General features: G+C 38.7%; 1 protein-coding gene and 1 long non-coding RNA gene across 4 annotated transcripts in view; one reads left to right on the top strand and one right to left on the bottom strand.

Annotated features, from left to right (window-relative positions):
• LOC111253082 (uncharacterized) overlaps positions 1 to 10,842 on the top strand; it is a 30,572-nt gene extending 19,730 nt beyond the window's left edge. For 2 of the 3 annotated variants that reach the window (XR_015330383.1, XR_015330384.1), the window contains 3 exons: positions 153 to 4,122; positions 4,273 to 4,377; positions 10,232 to 10,842. The gene's annotated coding sequence lies outside the window, so the exon portion shown is untranslated. The remainder of the gene's footprint in view (positions 1 to 152; positions 4,123 to 4,272; positions 4,378 to 10,231) is intronic. The other variant, XR_015330386.1, reaches the window with a different exon arrangement.
• LOC111253088 (uncharacterized) lies at positions 4,636 to 5,304 on the bottom strand. The gene is made up of 2 exons (XR_002674487.2): positions 5,170 to 5,304; positions 4,636 to 4,819 (listed from the first exon to the last, which is right to left on the bottom strand). It is a non-coding gene; the product is annotated as an uncharacterized LOC111253088 (long non-coding RNA).
• Positions 10,843 to 11,808: the final 966 nt, after the last annotated feature.

Genomic DNA, 11,808 nt, shown 5'->3' with positions numbered 1-11,808 from the left:
AAAGTGGTATTCAAATTCAACCAAAGAGTGGACTATAAGCATGCATGATACATGGCAGGCGTACCTATGCTGTATTCGACTATAAGGTGCAATCATTAAAGGAGCGACTAATCGTCGAAGTTAATGGTGTCTTCTTCTTCTTCTTCTTCTAGGTAATCGAAGTCAACTTGTTATCAAGAACGTCTATTCATAGATGTTCGTATTTGATTGCAAATGAAGCTTTCAATGATTCACCTGTGTCAGCAATTGGTTGCAAATACTTCATCAGGCAGGATGTGCTGACATATACAAATATACTATGTATATTAGTAGGGTTGAAATTTATATGAGCAATATCAAGGGACAAATTTGTACGTGATATCAAATGCCGACTCGAATGGGAGTAGGAAATTTTGAGTCTTCGGTCCGTTGGCAGCAAGCAGAAGGTCTGCCGCTCTCATGCCGGTCATAAACTTCATGCCCAGGCGGGTATGCCGATTTGTCAGAAATAGGCGTTTTTCCTCAACGGAAAAAGTGTTTTCCTCCGGGCGCAGCCAACGGAGCACTGATGTTTTGTAATGAAATTACGGCTTTAGAATTGTTTTACAGAAGTTATTCAACTCACTATTTAGTTATATTTCTTCTTACAGACCGTAATCAAGCAAATACCACGGTAAAAATGTCACATCGATTTTCCTTAAGTTATCTTGATTTTCATATCTTTTTTAGACAAAATAGGCCCTTTATTTGGCTTCTCATTTTTCGGATTGTACCTCTACGCAGGATAGTGCACTCCTGCAGAGCCATATTACGGGCGTTTATTCCAATGGTTAACAAGTGTCAACTGGATGAAGCACCGCGACAGTTTTCTATGAAGGAACAGAGCCATCTGATTGCCCTACGACTCCTGAACGATCTCAGAAAGTAGGCATTTCCTCTGTTATAGAAAAAATTGTTATTTTTTTTAAGTTTCTCATTGTAGACTTGGTTCCGCTTAAGTTACGATGGAATGAAGATATACATTGATACAGTGGCTATAGCCATAAGAATATAATTCAATAATTTAATACCGGCACAAGGACCAATAATTCAACTGACTGATTTTCAGATTACCATTATATTTACCGTTATTACGATATAACCTTCTATGATGGCGGACAGGTGTTCTCCGTGCCGGTAGTTGATGAGAGGGAATAATATAATTTCTCCTTCCAATCTCTAACCGTACTTTATGGCTGTTAATAATATGATAATATGGACTAAGATACTGGTCCAATATATTAGCATTATATTATCATATGTATATCAATATCAACATAATAGTGTCCTACTAAAACAAACGTGCACTGTCCTAAAAGTGGCCTAAAGACTAGTTGTAATCGTATAACAAGCAAGCCATGCTCTTCAGTAGGTTCTACAGCGGTTAGCGCAAATGCTTTTTTATTTGTTTATTTAAATTTTTTTTATCTAGTATTCGGGATTGGTGATATCGAGATTACCGTAAAGTTCGTCCCAGCTAGAAAAATTAGTGTTACTTTCAACATATGCATATTCTACTAATTCGGAAGTTGTTAAACTCTTTGGAAGTCAAACGAAGGAAAGCTTTAATGGTTCATTTTTGCGTTAAGAAGAAGGTAATCTTTCATATATTTTACCAAAGGTAGGCGTTCCAAGGTTTCCTGCATCGACAAACGTGAGCCATCCATGTTTGCCGATGCAGGCATCTTTGCATATTTTGTTGTACAAGACGTGCGCAGCGTAGATCTTCATAAGGCGCTCAAGGTCTCTAAAGTGTTTCCTAATGATGTGCTGCAATTAGTGGTCGCTAGGCTAGGACTTGCCATTCAGCTTCTACATTTCAAAGGTTCTATTCATCGTGATGTTGAAGTATGCACACCGTTTTACATGAAAACCCTTTATATATTTCTCTCGAGTATGGAATACTGTTAATGCATAATTTTCGCGTTCAGTCAGCTAGCTAATGTCTGGCTGTCCTGAAATTTTGTCTATTTGCTAGACTTCAAACGCAGTAATTATGCCTGATTGCCGCGTTAAACTAATCGATTTTGACACTGCTAAGGCTATGCGAAGGCCGATACGTAAGCCTGACTGCCTATTGACAAATGAGACGGTTAAAAAAACCGTATGGGAGAGCCATCGATCGGTATGTATCCCTTCGAGTCGTGCGCGTGTTATCGTCAAACGCGGAAATGCGAAGTAACGAACTGCTTAATTTAGGAACTTTAGGAAAAGCTTAATTTAGGAAAAGGATAAGAAGCTTTGAAATAACGGCGATCTTTCCGCACACCTAGTCTTGTACATCTGGTTATTAAAATGGAGCTTATTAGAACTTCCACAGGCCGATGTGCGAAAATGCGTAGCTAGTTTCCTGCTAACAATTGATCCAACCTAGATGGGCTGTCGGAGTGACCGTGTTCCAGCTGGCAAACGGATGGACACCCTTTCGTAAGACAAAAGTGGTTAGTCAGCTCCAAGACAATATTTGTCAGGGTCGGTTGAAACAGAACCCTGTAGCTCATCTGCAACCGGAGGACAAGGCCCATATGTCAAGCCTTCTTCACCGCAACCCACGGGGTTACCTTCGAAAGATTATTTAGGTCAATACTAGCCAACGACTTCGCCTGAGGCAGAAAAAAAAGAAGCAAAAATGGTTTAGCGTTGAAGTTTTCAAGGTCAGTAAGGTGCGACGTCTATGATGTCGCAATAATGAAAATTCGATTAGCGCTGCCAAGTCCAGTGTTAACTTTAACATTTCTGACGATGTCTAGGAAACGTTTACTGTACACATTACGGACTTCCTTAAACTTGTCCTACAGGATTGGCACCGCGACTAGGTTTTTTAAAATACGATCTGCTTTTACTAAAAACAGTATACGTATTAATCACATGGGCAAGCCCGTGTGGGTCCGCTAGGTAAAACTTAAATTAAAAAAAAAGTGCGCTTGCGTAATCCTATAGGAGGTGAAAAAGCATAACAAGCTGTATACTTTGACAGCAAGACGCTTCTCAGAGTGCATTCAAAAGCATAGAGCTGATATAGTTGTCGAAGCGGAAGACGTCTTCGAGGAGCCCGAACTTCCTACAGGCCTTTCTCTTTAGCCTTCCTTTTTTTGCGAAATCCGAAATACTCGTCAAACCAGTCAGTATCGCATCACAGACGCAGCAAAAGAGCTCAAACAGCCGATTCTCAACAAGGTGTTCAGTCTCAACAGCAAGGTACTCTTTGTGTGAATTTCGCTCTAACTTTAAATTAGTTAAATAATAGCAAATTTAGCTTGTCAAAAGCCGAACTTGACATTGTTCATAATGTGGCAGCAGGGTCACTTGCAGTATAAAGCGGGGTTCTTCGCAGTATGTACTCGCGTTATTTAATCTTAAAATAAAAAAAGGTAGAAAATTTTCATTTTACATTTTCTGCGCACAGCAAAAAAGGTTTTTACTGCTGTAGCTGCTATAGTTTGATGAATAATATATGCGATCAAAGCCTTTCCAATAAATATTGAAACTGGTATCATGCCCGATCGAATATTTTACTCATTCATTGCTAGAACTACTCGGGATTCTACAGGACTTTTAAATCCCTTGATTTTGAATTTGCAATGATCTCCCACGTTTTTATACATACAATTTTAAAATGAAGAGAAGCGCGTTTATCCTTTGCCTATAAATTTCATCGATAGAAACTCTGCGAGCTATGAACTATAGAAGATCCAAGCAGTTCTTATACAATTTACCAAGGCTTCAGGTCCAAAATGTAAAATTCGTATTTTATTCAAATAGTTGTAGTTTTAATTGTTTTCGATGGGAAAATGTTTTTTGGAGCCATCAAGCTGTGGGCGTTTGTATAGTTTCCATTTACGCGCAGAAGCCAACGGTCTCACAGCAGGCTGCTTGCATACATTTCATTTTACGATTCTTCATTTATGCATCATCCGTTGCAGGCGTTAAAACAGTTTTCTGCATTTTATTACGGTCTCTTAATCATAACGTGGAAAAGGTAGTTCTTGCCCGAGCGATTTCGGAATTGTCGTTAGCGTAGCACGATACTGGAGTTCAACTCAATTACAAAATCAGGTTCCGGTAGTCATTCAGACGATGCGTAGAATGAACGCTCATTCCAGGGTAACTATTTAAGCAATTTTTGTTATAAGCTATTACAGCGTCCTATTTGGGTTTTTTTATTGTTGACGTCTTACCGTCATCAAGTTTCTGATTGAACCATGGCGGTAAAATTGAATTGGTATATCATCACGACAACAACCATGTTTTCAGATTTTCCCTGGCGATGTAATCACAGGAATATCCTTGGAACCTGTCCCGAAAATTATTACGCCAGAAGTGCTAAATTACTTCCGAACTAGAAAGGATTTTCTTTTGGTAAGTTATTTTCAGGTGACAGATCTCTTGTTGAATGTTTTTGTGCATCCCTAAAATTCCGAAAATTGTAAGTTTGTACACCTTAAGGTAGCGCATTTGTTGATGTCACGACAGATATTTAACATAATAAAATTTACGGACGAAAGGTGGATTAGGCTTGCGTGTATAAGCTTTTTTTTTTATCTCTAAAATATGTGAACAATAATATCGGAGGATCGTGAACGAAGGTCAACCAGTTAATACACTGAGATATTAATAGCTTCGGGTGGCACTAGTATCTGGTTTGCGGGATTTGCGCGGCGGATACGGCTCCGGTGACGCCGAAGAGATAGAATGGCTTGAAGATGAGCTGTTCAAGAAGATCAAAACGGCCGGGTACGGGACGAAACAACCGTCTTACTTATCGGATTTGAAACTCGAGGAGGCTAGTCGACGCACTGCACTTTGACGTACCAGGACATGATGTTGCAAGTCAAGCACCAGGAATATAATAAAGATACAAAACAATGCAGGGAGGTTATAGCAGACGAACCGGTCTTGACGTGAGCGATTTTTCAGCTATTTGATAAACAACATGTGCTTAAGATGCAAATAAGCATACTTGTATTTCGAACACTCTGCGGAAGTGAGAATTCTAAAGAGCACGTGCATTTGGGCAGTTGTGTTGCAGCTCACGGCCAATTTCGTGTGTGTTTCACATGGATTTTTTAGTCTGCAAAAAGAATTTCTGGATCAGAACATTTGTGAATTAATGATTTACAAGTTAAGCTCGAGTACATAGGAAGTACTTACGGTGTAGATTCAATACCCTCAATCCTATAGCGCAAGATCCTAGCATTCACCGCAATGCATCCGGTTAGGAATACGTCGTGAAGATGGAACGGCCGGGTGTGCAGAGCAGCTTTATATGAACGGAGCGCCACATGACCAGGCATACCTGCAATAAAGCCAGAATTATATATGTATATATATATATATATATATATGCATATAATAACGCTATGACAATTTAAAGCTGATCCAGAAGTATTTGCAGCTTAGTTTTATTAACGCATGTGTTGTATATATGCCCGTTAATGAGTTCGAGTCGATCGCGCCCTGCTGGGCAAGAACAAATTCATCTAAAAGCAATTTTTTAGCTGATCTTCCTCCCAAAACAACACAAGTTGCTATCCAAGGGGTTTTAAAGATGATACAGTTACCACACAGAAAAAAACGATCAAGAATCAAGACATTTTTGCTAAAATATCCAGAAAGTCCTTACAGAAATTTAGTGTGTCAAGAGGTTTGACCCTTGTTAGCTGCTAGGTTTTTAGGTAGCATCTCTATACAGAGGCTCTTTGAGATTCTATGATATAAAGGAATTTGCACGTTTAACATTTGGAAGTTTATTGGAAACTGACCGTATGTGTAACACACGGCTTATTGCTACGGCATGCTAAAATTCAGCTAAAAATAGCTGTAAAGCTTAGCTCGGTATGTCAAATACGGTCGGTTTCGGGTTCTTAGTATTACCTGACAAACATTAAGGATAAATATCCAGAGTTGGAGTTTTTTTCACGAACTGGAACCTAAAAAATGGTTTACGCAAATACTTCTTTAAGTGTTTGAGCCATGCGCTTCGCCAGAAGATCGAGAAGAATAGTCTTCATGTGTAATATTCGTTTGCTAAAAATTGCAGTTTCTCATCGCATCATATTTGATTTAGTACTCACGACTATTTCATGAACAGTTATGTTTTTTGGAGAACGGCACGGTCTCCTAGAGTGGACCTGCATCAGTCTACCTACCAAAAATCTAATAACGTTACTAATTATCTGTTAAACAGCACAGCTTATATTCTAGATAGGTGTAAAGTGTCAAACGTTGCAACACGTGCAATATAGACATTTTACCTGCCCAATGATTTCCTTCCCAGCGACAAACGCGTGGGCATATTTTGATTTGAGCCTGTCGAGTTCAAGCTGAAGCTTGGCTATACGCTACATCGTGTCGTCGTAGGCATTCACCTTCAGCATTTGAAGTCTCATTAGACTGTACACACGATTAACGGATTGATTTAGCTCTCCCCGATGCTCTATAGAACAGATGCCTCCCATAGCTAATGTTTTCCTTGAAAGTATACGGTCATAAATTCAGCAGAGACGATCAATCTATAGCTATTCCAAATATATCACGATAGAGAGTGTAACGCTGTTCGAACTGATCAAATGCTACCGCAAAGTGAGCTACGCTCAGGAGCTCGTTACAAACTACACGTTCAGAATTATCGTCGAGTCTCGAATTGGCCTTAAACTCAGAGCTTCAGACTTATGGGTCAGTTTTCACCGCGGCAGTAAGAATGAGATAGCTGTAACTAATTGGCTGATGAGAAAAACAACCTTTATGAAACCTCTGTTGTTCACTACGGCGCTGAGTTGCTTTTAAATTTACGAAAGTTGGAGTTTTTTAAAAGAACTCCTAAAAAACCTAAATTTTCATTGACCATGAGACTCGCGAGACAGTCGATATTAACCGATAAGCTATTTCCATAAAATAGCCTAATACCGATCGCCTGTGTCAAAGGTGTACTTGTTCGTCCTCAGGGTCAAAAATATTCGTTAGGTTTGATGCTACTATCCTAGGCAATACAGAGAGTTTTGCACACTACGATTGTATACAATTTTTCTGTTAGTGTACGTTGCTGTTAGTCAATTTATTTTACTGTAGTACTCACCAAGCAGACAAGTTCATAGTGTGAGAGCCTACGGGATAACCTGAAGGAGTCAATGAAGTCGAGCCGAAGAAGATCACCAAAAGACTCAGCTTCTGCTCCTAGACTAGCCGGCAACATTAGCGAAACAAATAATCAACTAAGGTCAGTATCTCATTTTTATGCGTGAGCTAATAAAACTCCAAACAAATTTACTCTTTCGGGCAATATCAATTAGATAAAGAGTATTTCGAGTCGAAGGGTGCTTTAAAGATACTCAATTTCGGCTCACTTTTTTGTAACCTACGTTTGGTTATAACTTTCTGTTGTTTCGGCTGTCTGTACACCCAATAACGAACACTATTTGGACGTTTCCTAGATAGATAACTTGAAGCGCCTTGGCCCATGTTTCTCGTATGCTGTTGCGTCGATCAGTATTATTCAGTGCCGATGATATAGTGACCAGATATTCAATATCGCGATACAGATTTCTCGGTAGCATCATCTCGCTGTAGTTATATTCATACTTGTACGGAGTTAATATTACCATCAAGTTATGTCAATACTATATAGTAATTTAGTTATTTCACATAGATCTTGCATTGTCACTCATTGCATAACGCTATTGTGCACACACATATTTGATCTGCATATAATTCATTTACTATTGATTTACAGCTACCGTTAGGAATCAGTCACTCAGTTGTTGAAGGAAAATAATGTTCGATGTACACCGGTACACCTCTGATACGTAATACTAGTTTAACTTCAGGAAAATTTAAGCTGGAAACTTATTTACACAGTTGAAACTGAGATTCAAAGTACAGCTGACATATAAATGCTTCTTATTTCACAGTCCTACATCGTTACACGAATGACGTCAAAGACCTTGCGTGTAGTGGAAGGTCTGTCCAAGTTCATACAGAGGACTCGAATATCGATTATTTTAGGTATTAGAATTTTTCCATCGCAGACATTCCTTGTGACAATTTATTTTTTTGTATTGGAAATAAGCCAAACAACAAAAAGGTGTATGGTTCAACTAACACAACATGTAAATATCAAACATAACAATCACGAAATGGAATAGTTGAGGCTCAAACCAATACGATGTATAATACTCATTAGGAGCGCCGCTTTGAATACGTTCCTGATTTTTCTCCTTACGATAACCAAATCACATCTCCGAACTTAACCCTATCAGTAAATCTTTACCAAATATAGGCTGAAAGCTAACTGTGGTCGAAACACAAATCGAAATGCGGGCAAATTTTCACAAAAGACCTGTAAGGGTCATTCACCCAAGGAAAACCTAGGTATTCCAGCATTGCTTTTCAGATCGGCGACAAATCAATCAAAGACGATTCTGTGAGCACACGCGTGACTTCACCCTCCTTCACTATTTGTAGTGTACGATTACTTAGCTTCTTAAAATCTACGACTACGGTATTTCCGTCAACTCTGTTCATAGCTAGTTCTGCATGATTACCTCCATCTCTGCAAATCGTCGAGTTAAGCCAATGTGTGTATTTCTTAAAAAAGAGTGATTGTGTCACCCATGTTCAAGGCATCCAATGTAAACCACACCAAGTCCTGAGTACACTTTGATTACTTGCTCGCAAGCTCTAGATGGAATCAACCATACAGTGTCTCGAGAACAAATAAATATTTTGAATATCGACATGTCTTTGATTAGAGCTATCGATATTTGTTTGGAGGAGATTTGCTTCATTGGATTTTCGGGCTTAAATGGGTTGGGTCTAGGTGATATTCAAGTTGAACACTCAATGGTTAAATTCTTATTAAGCTTGTAAGTTCGGACAAACGAGAAACGGGCTAGGGGCATGCAAGCGTGCGCGAAAAGCCTTGCCATCTGTCTGATGTTTGGTAACAGAGACAAAATTTAAAAGGTACAATAATTACTGATTAAAGATTTACTTAAAGCCATTATATAATAAAATCTAGGAGGGGTTTGCCGAGTCTTTATAGTATATTGATTTTAGCGATGTTTAGCTTAAAGCGTTTAATTAATGATACACTAGGTAAAATATTTTTCTAAGAATAACTTCGAATGCTATTATTTTTAGTAAGTGAAATCCTTGCTGCCGCCCTAATCGCTCGAGTAGATGAATCGGTTTGAAACACAGAGGTTTATAAATAGGTATTACATGAACCTCTACACAATGTACATACGCTGAATGGCTTCCTTAAACGGCTTAGTTGTCAGGTGAATAGTACCGACTCTTGGCTTTTATGTGTTTGTCAGCTTTGAATCCCCAGCCGTCCGACGTAATACTTAACGCCGATACCGGACGTACTATTCGAATCATAAGGAGTCCGGCAACCTTACCTTTTTTCCGCATGTCAAAATAAACCATATAGGAATCTCACCTTAGGTCTAACCTCCTGTAGTACCTCGAAATAGTACAGAATCACGTATACAAGAATGATTAGAGCACTTGCCTGCGTGTTTCCCACTAATTTGCGTAACAGAAATTTTATTCGTCCTTTTACTAAGGCATCAGTTGTGTGACATCATCGGTTGTCGACAGCTGAGATAACCGACAGTTGAATGAAGCCGTTGAAGGACGCAGCAAGTCTGGGCAACAACGAGGTGGCGTATGGCGCTATTTGCGGCCGCGTAACACGAAAAGCCTGAGGGACACAAAGTTGACACAGAATGTAAAAAATTACGCCTAATCAAAAAAGGCTTGGCACCAGGCGCCACTATTACTAGTGAAAAAACCTGAACTTTTAACATACGGGCTCTGAAACCAGTACCGATTATAACTTAAATGGCAAAAATAAATGCGGCCGCCTTATTGAGTAAAGAAAAATGAACGAAATCCCTGAGGCCGACCTAGTACGGCCTGTAATCAGGCGGTCAGATGCACCCTAATCGAACACCATGAGTACCGAACGCCATGACTTCACATGCATTCTTCATAGGTACTGTCATTTAAATACAGAAAAAAGAGTTGATTTTGATTTCTTAGGTAACAATTTTTGATGTGTTAGTAAGAATCAGGTTGAAAGAATTGATTATTGAAACGAGGAACTAGGAGGAAATCAGCAGTAGTATTTATTAATTCTTTCTTTATTGCTGTGTGTTGTTTATTGTACACCTAACGCTTCTAATTCTCTCGACTTGATTTTCCACAGAGAAACAGGAAAGTGAACCTCGTGCCTATAAGTTTCAGATCTTCAATCAGTTCAGAAAGGAGTCCCACTTAGTTTGAGGTATTTCGAGTGAACGTATTAAGCTTTGTATCATCTGTTACCTGACGAAATTCGATCAAAACGCGACACGGACTTTGTGAATTGTTGATTCAACTTGCTCCAGCAGCGGCCTTCTTTATAAACGCTAGAAACGTATTGCCACTGATCGCTGTGTTACATCGATGTTTTTTGCAAAACAGCTATGTACAATGCTACAAAGCTAGATTGATGCAGTTTGTTGTGTATGCTATACATGATATCGACTGCCTGATAATATTAAGGTTATTAGTAAGATTTGGTGCGCACGATTAAGTCAATCTATACTAAAGCATAAAGTTTTTCAGATATAATTTAAGCTGTTTTATTAAAAAAGTGGGTGTTAGTTATATACAAGATCGTATCTGTTGCGACTGGAGCTCTTCGGTGTAGTTACTATGTGCGTGTAGTTTTTTTTTTATTTCAGGAGAAGTGCCCTCATGGGCACACTAGCCTTAATTGGACTAGGTTCACCAATTCACGATTCGAAGGCAAAATAAAGATCTATTGCAGGACGATTTTGTTGACATTTAATTGAACATAGATATATTTATGCAACTAAAAATGAAGGGTGTAAAACTACATATTAGAGCTTTAACACTCCAGCATGTATTTTATACCTTGCAATTTTACTTTAAGTATCTATGAATAAAGAATCAAGAACGTCCGGTTTTTAGCCATATAGCAGCTACAATCGATAATGCTGCGAAGATGTCAGGCCGGCAGGAAAATTTGTCTAATAAAAGTTGAATTGCTAGGCTAAAGTTAAACTATTGATCTTCAGTATCAGTAATTAGTGAAAGATTTTTCGGAATTGGGGCAGGTCATAGTGAAAAGCTAATATTTTTCATTTTGCAAGCCTGCTGTAGTGTCTTGATAATTTCGCACGGGCGTCGAACAGGTTCCTAATTCTGAAACGTTTAATTCTAGCTCTGCTGGCTACACATGCACATAAGGATACATGCTTATTGAAAAGCGAGCGTGTGCGTGACGCTGACTTAACGAAACCGTACGTCACAAAAGCCCATTCAAAATCGTGGTACCACATATGGCCGAGAATGAAATAACAGCCCAGTTACTACGTTTTGGTTTGTCGACACTCTTAATAGCCAATTTTATGGGAAAGCAAACAATAAAAGGGAATACAGGTTAGTTGTGGATAATAATGATTATACTTGACAAGCGATTTCTTTGGTATCTGAAAAAATTTCCCCACTATCCAGTACCGTATATTTCTATAACTCATATAGAAATTTTCTCACATATATCGTGAGTATCGTTAATTTCTCAAAATAATCTCTCAAAGTTAATTCTTGCGAAATTGATAAAAATGAAAATTATGTTCCTCTTTTGGGCTTCTCCTTCCCCGACAAGTACAATGGAGGGGATCGTTCATGTGCTGGAATCTAAAAGTTAGTTGTAACAGTGGAATAAATTATTTATCTGCTTGACTTTCGTTTTAGAACTCTTACTGTAACCTGGTA

Source organism: Varroa destructor, unplaced genomic scaffold, assembly GCF_002443255.2.
Source record: "Varroa destructor unplaced genomic scaffold, Vdes_3.0 BEIS01000006.1, whole genome shotgun sequence".
Lineage (NCBI taxonomy): Eukaryota > Metazoa > Arthropoda > Arachnida > Mesostigmata > Varroidae > Varroa > Varroa destructor.
The sequence above is the reverse complement of the archived record's forward strand: the minus strand, read 5'-3'. Positions and strand labels throughout refer to the sequence as shown.